This window comes from Leptodactylus fuscus, chromosome 9 (assembly GCF_031893055.1).
Source record: "Leptodactylus fuscus isolate aLepFus1 chromosome 9, aLepFus1.hap2, whole genome shotgun sequence".
Lineage (NCBI taxonomy): Eukaryota > Metazoa > Chordata > Amphibia > Anura > Leptodactylidae > Leptodactylus > Leptodactylus fuscus.
In genome coordinates, this window is record NC_134273.1 from 8,626,854 (window position 1) to 8,640,449 (window position 13,596).

Sequence of the window (13,596 nt, forward strand, 5' to 3'; positions counted from 1 at the left end):
CCAGAGCTGCGTTAACAATCAGTTGGTTGCTCTTGGAAATAGTCAGCAAGCTTGTTGTCAGATGCTATCCAATGCTCGGTGGGAACCAGTTTTCTTTCATCGCATTTCTATATGGAGCCCGAATAGAATCACCATAACAAGTTGTGTGCAGACACTGAGCCTTCAGGGAATGCTGGGAGATTTCAGCTCTGAAGCTTGTGGGATAATGAATATAATTACGGTATGTATCTATGTCCTGACCCGATTTACTGTCTGTATTATACTCCAGAGCTACATTTGTGATACTGAGACCTTCAGAGCTAATATTCCTTAGCGTTCCCTGCATGTTCAGTGTCTTCAGTCTGATTTGTGTCCTAGTAACATGTGCCACGGTTTGCACAGACTTCAGTCTTGGATTGATCTCACCATTACTGTCATGTATTATCCTAAAGCATCGCTATATAATGTTACCCAACCCGCTCATCCTGTATTTTGCAATCTGAAATATTTTTGCAGGATGTTTTTGGTTCCTTTTATCTGACCTTCTCCTGTAGATAGGTCTATGCAAATCAAGAACAGAAAACGGATCAGGACAGTCTGTGATATCTGCAGGATTAGTCTCTGTATTAATGAGGGGATTAGCGCTATAGTGATGGGCGGTATCTGTAACAAATACAACCGTCATAAGGTGCATATTTCCGCGCCATAAGCTCCATATATTAGAAATGGTTCCAATTAGCACAATATTCTAATAACATTTACACTTATCTGTGCGGGTCAGGTCTTGGCAGTTTTCTGAAACATATATTTCCTAATGAGTTTTCACCGCGGCAAACGCTGATAAGTCTTCAGTAAGAAAAAATAATTGGATGGAGCGTCATAGCCTTTAAATGTCAGGTAATTGAGGGGTTAAATGTATGCAATTAATACGTTTCTGTGTGTTATATTTTTGACATGATATTAACCCATTAATTCCCCCATAGGACTCATGTTTGATAGTTCTAGGTATGTAGATTCTCGACTCAGGAGGGGGTTAAGTATTGGGGGTACAGAAGTAGCAGTCGCACCTGAGATCTCGTGTGCCAATACTTGCAGACAGTTTTTGGCAGAACTGGGCAGGGAGGTTGTTTCCGCCGCCATCTTGGAGAACTAGGCCCAGATCTTCTGTGGATGTTGCTTGCTCCAATCCGTCTGTCTCTTCGTGTCATCCCAGACAGACTGCATGATGATGAGGTCAGGGCGATATCTGTGGGAGGCCGTATCATCTCCTCCTCCAAAGGGTAAAGGTCACACCCAATATTGATGAGATTTACATCTCTCTGCCACATAAGAAGGTACCAGTATTCTCAATGGCACGTGGTAGTTGATCCAAAGTTAGTCACGGGGCATGATTATGGGACTTGTTGTTCCTCACGGCCACCGGTTTCCCAGCAATGGTCTGGATAAAACTATAAACATTTGCAAGAAATCAATAATTTGCCTTCAAGTAGAAAATGCATCGTGTCCATTGCTTTGATGGTTGGTAATGGCGGATTTAGTGGCTTGGTGGGTACGGACTATGAGATTATTCATTATTAGTAAAGAGAACATTCTGCATAATGGCAGCGGCCGCTCAGTTCAGCTCTGACAACAATTAGGATCTCAAGAACATAATTGTCAATGAGTTTTTTTCATGTATTTCTTCGTTTCCTCTCGGCCATTATCGCGGTGTGCTCTATGGTGAAGCTTCAATGAGCCACTTATGTCTTTTCCTCCTGCAACAAACATCAATGTTTGGTACTAATTGGTCTAAATGGGGCAAAAGTGGAGCATCTTAAAGAAGCGGGCAGATAGCCCTTTAATAGGGGTGCTTGGGAGCCGCGGATGATATAAACTCATATACAATGAATGAATTATACTTTAAAGTGCCCTGTGTCTGAGAGGCGGCCATTGTTCTCTGTGTCCTCATATCTCGGGTAGGCAACGATCGCAGATAATCCATACAGCCGGCTTTCTGTAAGGATACCGGTCATAGAGTTGTACTATAATATCAGCTACCTTTATCTGCCTCTAGGGGGCACTGCAGCACATAGTCATTGGACATAGGTTTGTAGTGAGTCCCTAATGGAAGTCAAAATTTTTTAAAGGGGTATTCCGATCTCATGGGCCCGCATCCCATTCCAACAACGCCAAATAACATTGGTCCAGGCCCACCTTCCTCTACTCTAACCTACCCAAGGTCAGGGCAAGTCAGATCCTGGATTCTTGAGTGTCCTAGTGTCATGGCCGTTGCAACACAAGGCACACAATGAATTTGCCACACAGGCCTTCAGATACACGTACTGGGACTGGAATGGCACTGCACGGATGGAGCATTGCCATGGAGGTCCAGACCCTAAGGTGCAGGAAGACCTCCCTTATACATGAGAGTTTTTAAGGTTTATTACAAGGGGTCAGACTATAGCGCAGTATTTGGTATTAGTGTAAAGACCCCCTAGGGTACAAGACTATGGCTCGTGGCTCCCCTATACACATGCACGCCTAGTATGGTTAAGTGTACACATATTTTCCATGAGAAAAGGGAAGAAAGCCACTGCCCTAGGAGTTCCTGCAGCACAGAGTATTTCAGACAGAACTATGTTGCTCTTGAAGGTTACAGTGACTTAAGAAGTAGAACAGAGGCGGACACGGAGTTCATGTGTGGCAGGATTTAGCACAGATTTAGCATGTTCTGGGGATTATTATCGGTGACAAATTCATCCATTATTCAGATATTTAATGCTTTTGTAAGAAAACAATTTTTACTGTCATTATAATAAGTCGATATGAGAAAGTTAGAGATTTGCTAATGGAGAATGTACCTGCCGTAATTTCCTTCCGTTCTACCGAGATGGTACAACGTATAGCGGCAAATACTGAACAGAGAACAGAACATTTCATTGTGACTGTGCACACGTCACGACACAAGAAGATACAAAACGTTACGTACTTACCTATCGGACAGTTAGGATATTAATATTAGATCTGTGGGGGTCTGACACCCGGGACCCTCAAATCAGCTGTACCTAGACATTGCGGGTCCCAAAGATGTGTACCGGTGTAGGTACTGTAGCACTGTCCAGTTGAGGCCTATATCACACAATATAATACTTCCTCCTTGTGGACCACACATAGTATAATGCCCCCCCCCCACATTGTGGTCCCCACACAATATAATGCTTCCTCCTTGTGGACCACACATAGTATAATGCCCCCCCCCCCCCCATTGTCGTTCCCACACAATATAATGCATTCTCCTTGTGGACCACACATAGTATAATGCCCCCCCATTGTGGTCCCCACACAATATAATGCATTCTCCTTGTGGACCACACATAGTATAATGCCCCCCCATTGTGGTCCCCACACAATATAATGCATTCTCCTTGTGGACCACACATAGTATAATGCCCCCCCATTGTGGTCTCCACACAATATAATGCACCCTCCTTGTGGACCGCACATAGTATAATCCCCCCTCATTGTGGTCTCCACACAATATAATGCATCCCCCTTGAGGACCACACATAGTATAATGCTTCCCCCATTGTGGTCTCCACAAAATATACTGCATCCTCCTTGTGGACCACACATAGTATAATGCCCCCCCATTGTGGTCCCCAGACAATATAATGCATTCTCCTTGAGGACCACACATAGTATAATGCTCCCCCATTGTGGTCCCCAGACAATATAATGCACCCTCCTTGAGGACCACACATAGTATAATGCTCCACCAATGTGGTCCCCACACAATATAATGCTTCCTCCTTGTGGACCACACATAGTATAATGCCCCCCCCCCATTGTGGTCCCCACACAATATAATGCATTCTCCTTGTGGACCACACATAGTATAATGCCCCCCCATTGTGGTCCCCACACAATATAATGCATTCTCCTTGTGGACCACACATAGTATAATGCCCCCCCATTGTGGTCCCCACACAATATAATGCATTCTCCTTGTGGACCACACATAGTATAATCCCCCCTCATTGTGGTCTCCACACAATATGATGCATCCCCCTTGAGGACCACACATAGTATAATGCTTCCCCCATTGTGGTCTCCACAAAATATACTGCATCCTCCTTGTGGACCACACATAGTATAATGCCCCCCCATTGTGGTCCCCAGACAATATAATGCACCCTCCTTGAGGACCACACATAGTATAATGCTCCCCCATTGTGGTCTCCACACAATATAATGCATCCTCCTTGAGGACATAATGCTCCCCCATTGTCATCTCCACACAATATAATACACCCTCCTTGTGGACCCCACATAGTATAATGCTCCCCCATTGTGGTCCCCAGACAATATAATGCATTCTCCTTGTGGACCACACATAGTATAATGCTCCCCCATTGTGGTCTCCACACAATATAATGCATCCTCCTTGAGGACATAATGCTCCCCCATTGTCGTCTCCACACAATATAATACACCCTCCTTGTGGACCCCACATAGTATAATGCTCCCCCATTGTGGTCTCCACACAATATAATGCATCCTCCTTGGGGACCACACATAGTATAATGCCCCCCCCCCCATGTGGTCCCCACACAATATAATACACCCTCCTTGTGGACCACACACAGTATAATGCCCCCTCCATTGTGGTCCCATATTTTAATGCCCCTATACAGTATAAATAATCCCCACTTATTGTGGCCCCCAAGATAATGCAGAAAAATAATAAATAAATAAAAGGAATCCTCAACTTGCCCCGGAATCAACTCCGGTCTCTGCGGCTTGGGAGCAGTAAGGACAATGTACTGACGTCACGACATCGCTCCCCTGCCTGCTTCCAAACTGCCGACAGCAGAGACGCAGTCTGAATGGTGAAGCAGGGGGCGGGCGGCATCCTCTAGACGCAAATAGAGTTAAAACCGGGACATGCCCGCCATCCTGGACAGCACCTGAAATCCAGGACAGCTGGAGGTTTGTGCATAGACACTATCATACCTTTATATTATTGGGGGATACACTTTATGAAACCCTATGGGGTGGAGGCCCCTCTGCAATGCATCTTTAGCTTATAGCTCACATATATCTTTCTGTATCACGCCCTGTATAAAGTATTATATTAGTATCTGCTATGGCTGCGGCGGCGGCAGGAGTCGGAGGCCTCATCTTCTCCCACGCAGCCCTCCGGCTTGTAACTTGTCTGGTTCGCCACAGTAATGACTTATTTACAGCCAAACATCCTACTAAAGGTCTGATACTGACGCCATGGCCGCTGATCCTCTACCAATGTGAACCATTGACCCAGGCGGTCAATACATATTACATTACACTGCGCACAAGACAGGACAACGGTGTCGTCTCAGGTAGCGCCCATTCACATTGAAGAAGGATTTACTACACTAGGCAGTATATTCAGGAGGATGGAAGAGTAGACGTATGGATTACCATATACCAATGTCTAAATGATCCATATTACACCATGTCCTTATTCATATTAGCCAATATACAGTACTTATTCATATTACCCCATATCCTTACTCATATTACCCCATGTCCACATTCATATTACCCCATGTCTATATTATTATTCTTACCCCATATCCTTACTCATATTACCCCATTATCCATATTCATATTACCCCATATCCTTACTCATATTACCCCATGTCTATATCCATATGACCTCATGTCCACGTTCATATTATTCCATGTCTATATTATTCATATTACCCCATATCCTTACTCATATTACCCCATTGTCCATATTCATGTTACCCCCTGTGTTATGACATGGTAATGGGCTGCAGAACATCTGCTGCGTCTTCTCGTCTCGATGTTTGTAGGATCCTATGAGGTTTTAATTAGTAATGACTAAGCCTGATGCAATAAAACGGTGACAATTTCACTCATGGAGCGTTTCGCCTCCTTCCTTCATAAACAATGACACAGGCCGGCCGTCTGCGGGGAGCGCTGCATTAATAATACATTCCTGCCATCTTTCTGTGAATTAAATCACCAGATTGAATTACCTCATATTCCTGCGCTTCTCCCTGGCAAAATAACGAAATAACAGATCTGGTTTCTGCAAGTAATGAATGTGAACAGCGTTTAACCACTGGGCTGCATGGGGATGTGTTGGTGCCATAATTGATTATTAAAGGGGTTGCCTGCTGTGCACAATCCCTTTTATTTAGATGGGTCCAATTATAACCTGTTTGCAGGGTGCCCTGCCGCTGAGACCCCACCAATCAGCCGAAATCTATGGAGGAACCCACAAGCAGCGCCCCTACAGGAGAAATAAAGTATTGCCTCCTGAATGTGGGGATGTTCTTGTAATGCATGGACCTAGTGGGGGAAGTTATTAAGGCTGCTGTCCCCGACTGGCATAAGGTTCTCCTGAACTATGAGAGGCTCCAGGCCTGTAAAAAAATGGCGGCACTCCAGAGACTGGTATATACATACAATGGATACTAGAAACTGAGAATCACAACCCCTAGACACCAGGGACTGGGATACAGGGCCAATGGACACCTGAGATTGGTACCCACTGGAGAACCAAACCACTGGGCACTAGGGACTGGGATACAGGGCCAATGGACACCTGAGATTGGTACCCACTGGAGAACCAAACCACTGAACATCAATGACTAGGATACAGGGCCAATGGACACCTGAGATTGGTATTCACTGGAAAACCAAACTACTGGGCACTAGGGACTGGGATACAGGGCCAATAGACACCTGAGATTGGTACCCACTGGAGAACCAAACCGCTGTACACCAATGACTAGGATAGAGGGCCATTGTACACCTGGGTTTGGTACACACTTGAGAACCAAACCATTGGACACCAGGGCCTGGTATACAGGGCCAATGGACACCCGAAACTGGGGTAAAAGTTCACTGGACACCTGTGATTAATACACTTTGGGACCCAAACCATTGGACACCACAAACAGGTACACCAGTACAATACATACCAGAAACTGAGACACACAACCACTGGACACCAGGGACTAAGATTCAGATTCACTGGACAACATGGTGTAGTAAACCATTGGTTAGCACAAATTTAGAAACTAAGTAAAAGGACTGGACACCAGGGACTACACCATTCAACCACTAGTTACAGGGATAGAGGATTACACTAGTGAATTAGCAGTAGATGGGTGATATGTACTGTCTGCTACCAATATCCAGCATGGCAGGGACATCGCACCCTCTCTGCTCAGTATTAATGGGACTTAGCCGTATTTCATGGGTTTCACTGATCATTCTGCCTGACCAAAATGCTTATGAATGAGAGTAACGTACGCAGGATTTGCTATGTTGTTGGCAGACACGACACTCCAGCTGTGAGACTACAGCTGCTGATATTGAAGACATGGAAACAGCCCACCAGGGGAAGGAGCCAGGAGATCACATTGACTATGTCACCAAGACCTGACGCATTTTAAGTCTATGAAACATATTTTTGTGTCCCAACATCTGCAGCCCTGCATTCAGTAGCACCATCACATGTGCGGACAAGTCACTGCTGACCACATGATCAGCACACTCCTCTCCTGAATTACTCTGTGCTGCTGGGAGACCCTGCTTCTTCCACTATATAAGCCGGTATTACCCATCACATCCTGACACATGCAGCCTGTACTCACTACGAGGGCAGGTCACTGCCTGCTGTAAGATCAGCTCCCTCCTCTCCCGCTGCCCGATCTCTGCCCTCTTTATGACAATATACAATTATTTAATTCATATTATTCAACTCATTTTTATGTCTTTTGTCCGTTCGAATTTATTATCATGTCATTGTTATTTTTGCATGTTTGTGGTACCCGGTAAATCACATGACCACCGGTTTGGGAGGAAAGATGCATCATGGCGGCTCCCATAGCTGTATTTGCAGCACTTTTACGCTTAGACTCTTAAAACTGAAGTCATAATAGACTGTCACACGCACCAATGGTCGCCCATTGATTGACGGTCATCGTGATCTGCCGAGACACGCTGTACGAGAATGACAAGTTCCACAGAGTAAAGTTTTCTGAGAAACCCTGAGAAAGTCTGAAGATGAAGGAAGGAAACCCACATAACACTGTGTTCAGGCCTTTGAAGGAGTGAAGGCGACCATGAGATGGTGAGGCTGTGCTCCGGTGCAGACACAATACGTACAGAGGAGATGAATAGAAGCAGAGGCTGGGCTGTGCATCCATTGTGTGCGCCATCACTATGGGGGATGAGTCAGAGAGAAGATGACATCCCCCACCATCTGCAGGCTGTGATTCACACCATTCCTTCTCCGAATGCACATCCGTCAACTTCTACATAAAACTTCAGCTGCCGACCTTTACCGTGTAGATCACATGACCGATTACGTGTCCCCAAAAGTTTATGAATGAAACTGAAGGCGTGTGAGGTCAGCGAATTCCAGATGTTTAGAAACCTAAATACCACTTACCTAGGTATACCATAATCACGGTATTGCTCATGTGCACCCCGTGGGAGCACCCCTTTACTTGTATATACACAATGGAAGCAACTCAGTATGTACCATGTAGGGACCTCAGTACTTTTGTATGTAAGCACCCCATTAGTCATATAGGCACCCTATAAGCACCCCATAACTCATGTATGTACCCTATAAGCATCTCATAACTCATGTAGGTACCCTATAAGCATCTCATAACTCATGTACGCATCCTATAAGCATCTCATAACTCATGTATGCACCCTATAAGCATCCCATAACTCATGTATGCATCCTATAAGCATCTCATAACTCATGTACGCACCCTATAAGCACCCCATAACTCATGTACGCACCCTATAAGCATCTCATAACTCATGTACGCACCCTATAAGCACCCCATAACTCATGTACGCACCCTATAAGCATCTCATAACTCATGTACGCACCCTATAAGCATCTCATAACTCATGTAGGCACCCTATAAGCACCCCATAACTCATGTACGCACCTTATAAGCACCCCATAACTCATATATGCACCCTATAAGCATCTAATAACTCATGTACGTACCTTATAAGCACCCCATAACTCATGTATGCACCCTATAAGCATCTCATAACTCATGTACGCACCCTATAACATCTCATAACTCATGTATGCACCCTATAAGCACCCCATAACTAATGTATGCACACTATAAGCACCCCATAACTCATGTATGCACCCTATAAGCACCCCATAACTCATGTATGCACCCTATAAGCACCCCATAACTAATGTATGCACCCTATAAGCATCCCATAACTCATGTATGCACCCTATAAGCACCCCATTACTCATGTATGCACCATATACTATATATATCCCATTACTCACTCTCTCTCTCTCTCTCTTTCTCTCTCTCTATATATATATATCATATTTTCGCTCCATTGTTCATGTATGTTATCCCTGACTCTAGCACCACACTACACATGTATCTAGTATATAAGATCCAGTACTCGTACATCTATCGCCTTTGTCCCCCATACGCATGTATTTATCTCAGAATGAGCCAGGTGTCGGTGCTCATCGCTCTATTCTGTGCCTTTTATTACTTGTAGCATCCAAACACATCGCTGCTATTCAGCAGCTATGAGGAAACGTGGTCCATGTTGAAAATAACAATGTGATGTTTTCAATGAATTTTTGAATGGAAGAAAATAAGAACAATGTAACATTATAACAAAACGTCACCACAACTCTGTGTAACCTGACAATTGCTGTAAGTTCTTCTATTCCTCTGATTTTTGACAATGAATGAGAACATTCTGTCTGGAAATTCTTCTCCTCTCTGACTGCTGACCCCTCTGCGGCTGCTCTCTTCTCCAGGTCATATATAGCAGAAATTCAAGCTCTGATGGATCCTTCACAAGCCCAATGTGGTCCGCCTATAGTGGGGTCTGTTCACATCCATCATGGAGTTTACCATTTTACCGGATAAAATAGTGCTGCATGCTGTGATACGTTTTCCATCAAATGTGTTGGAATCTGCAAAAACCTAACATCAGAACAAGCAGATATGATGTTTTTTATGAATCATTCACTGGCCCAGATTTTCTACTATGGCTGCAACTAGACTCTAGCATTAAACTGTGGTGCATATTGGCAGGTCAAGTGGGGGCTACATTTTTGACTTAGTCACAGCCCTGACAAATTTCACAAACAAAAACAGCCGACCCTGAAAGATGACTCTCACAATGGGATAAAGCTTAGACTAGTATTCTGGAATGTAGCGTACTACACATCGGACCAAATGACTCATCCCGGAGCAATCCATAAATCGCCAGGAAAATGTTCATCATCATCATCATCATTGCAGATACAATGTTACATAATAGCAGACGTGTAACCCTGGGTGTAACATTATAATATATTTTCTGCAGCTGCAGAAAACTAAAAAGTATCCCAACGGGCACAAGAAATGTATCTGGCGTCCCTATGTGAATCCCTATACAAAAGGAAACTTTCCAAACACAAGATTCATATTCAAACTCACATTACTCCAATGGGGTCAATGTAAGATATTTAGTGAATTCCACCGATGGCCTCCAGGGGGCAGTACATTACTTTTAGCAAAATAAATCAAGTTGAGCGTAAACTGTGTGGAGTGTTCCGAACATGGATAAAGAGATGCGAGGCAATAAGAGACCCCTAATATACATGTTATAACTAAAGGCAGATTTTTCACATCTTTTTAGGTTTGATAAATGCCACCTTTATATCCCATAGGGTTTTATTGCACTCCCCATGACTGCCAGTATAAGTTCCCTCAGTGTGTTATACAGATACAATGATTTATCTCTATCTCTGACATCATCAGACCCCAGATCAGGCCCCCAAATTACTGCCCAGATCATCAAACAAATCTAGGGTCCTAAATAATTTCAGACCCCAAAACAGCTTCAGAACCCTGAGCAGGCCCCAAAAATCATACCATAGACCAAAGCACCCAGAAAGCTCTGTGACATCATTCCACCTAGACGGTTCAGTAACATCATTCTACCCAAAAAGTTCTATGACATCATTATCCACAAGAATGCATTTCCAACAGACTTTAGCTAAAATCCAGCTAAATTTCATTTTTAAGGAAAATTGTGAAAGTCCTTTGAAATTATTATTATTATTATCCATAATTTTAGATTTCTATTGTTATATTGACGATTATTGTTCTTTTTCACAATGTTACTGGAATCGCTGAATTCCACCCGAGCAGCGTCACATATCCTGTTCTGGAGCAGCGGGACTCAGTATTTTGAAGTTTTCATATTTGGCAGAAAATTATTATGTTTGTAAATTTTTGTTAATAAGAAGAGGAAATATTATATAACAGATTGTACAATAGTCAGAATTCCCAGGGTGCAAGATGAGAGGCAGAGAACCAAAAAATACTGGAGAGGTCAGGATAATCCCCCATCCTGTGTTTTAATAAGTATTGTTCTCCAGGTCTTTAGAAATATATAAGAATCAGCAATAGAAGGTGACCAATATTAGAAATGACCACTGCCTGTGAAAAAGAATTTAAATACTATAATACAAGAATATAACTACTATAATACTACTCCTATGTACAAGAATATAACTACTATAATACTGCTCCTATGTACAAGAATATAACTACTATAATACTGCTCCTATGTACAAGAATATAACTACTATAATACTACCTCCTATGTACAAGAATATAACTACTATAATACTCCTCCTATGTACAAGAATATAACTACTATAATACTGCTCCTATGTACAAGAATATAACTACTATAATACTCCTCCTATGTACAAGAATATAACTACTATAATACTGCTCCTATGTACAAGAATATAACTACTATAATACTGCTCCTATGTACAAGAATATAACTACTATAATACTACTCCTATGTGCAAGAATATAACTACTATAATACTGCCCCCTATGTACAAGAATATAACTACTATAATACTACCTCCTATGTACAAGAATATAACTACTATAATACTGCTCCTATGTACAAGAATATAACTACTATAATACTACTCCTATGTACAAGAATATAACTACTATAATACTGCTCCTATGTACAAGAATATAACTACTATAATACTACTCCTATGTGCAAGAATATAACTACTATAATACTATTCCTATGTACAAGAATATAACTACTATAATACTGCTCCTATGTACAAGAATATAACTACTATAATACTACCTCCTATGTACAAGAATATAACTACTATAATACTGCTCCTATGTACAAGAATATAACTACTATAATACTGCTCCTATGTACAAGAATATAACTACTATAATACTGCTCCTATGTACAAGAATATAACTACTATAATACTGCTCCTATGTACAAGAATATAACTACTATAATACTGCTCCTATGTACAAGAATATAACTACTATAATACTACTCCTATGTACAAGAATATAACTACTATAATACTACCTCCTATGTACAAGAATATAACTACTATAATACTGCTCCTATGTACAAGAATATAACTACTATAATACTACTCCTATGTACAAGAATATAACTGCTATAATACTACTTCTATGTACAAGAATATAACTACTATAATACTACCTCCTATGTACAAGAATATAACTACTATAATACTACTCCTATGTACAAGAATATAACTACTATAATACTACTCCTATGTACAAGAATATAACTACCATAATACTACTCCTATGTACAAGAATATAACTACTATAATACTACCTCCTATGTACAAGAATATAACTACTATAATACTGCTCCTATGTACAAGAATATAACTACTATAATACTGCTCCTATGTACAAGAATATAACTACTATAATACTGCTCCTATGTACAAGAATATAACTACTATAATACTGCTCCTATGTACAAGAATATAACTACTATAATACTGCTCCTATGTACAAGAATATAACTACTATAATACTGCTCCTATGTACAAGAATATAACTACTATAATACTGCTCCTATGTACAAGAATATAACTACTATAATACTACCTCCTATGTACAAGAATATAACTACTATAATACTGCTCCTATGTACAAGAATATAACTACTATAATACTACTCCTATGTACAAGAATATAACTACTATAATACTACTTCTATGTACAAGAATATAACTACTATAATACTACCTCCTATGTACAAGAATATAACTACTATAATACTACTCCTATGTACAAGAATATAACTACTATAATACTACTCCTATGTACAAGAATATAACTACTATAATACTACTCCTATGTACAAGAATATAACTACTATAATACTACCTCCTATGTACAAGAATATAACTACTATAATACTGCCCTCTATGTACAAGAATATAACTACTATAATACTACTCCTATGTACAAGAATATAACTACTATAATACTACCTCCTATGTACAAGAATATAACTACTATAATACTACTCCTATGTACAAGAATATAACTACTATAATACTACTCCTATGTACAAGAATATAACTACTATAATACTGCCCTCTATGTACAAGAATATAACTACTATAATACTACTCCTATGTACAAGAATATAACTACTATAATACTACCTCCTATGTACAAGAATATAACTACTATAATACTACTCCTATGT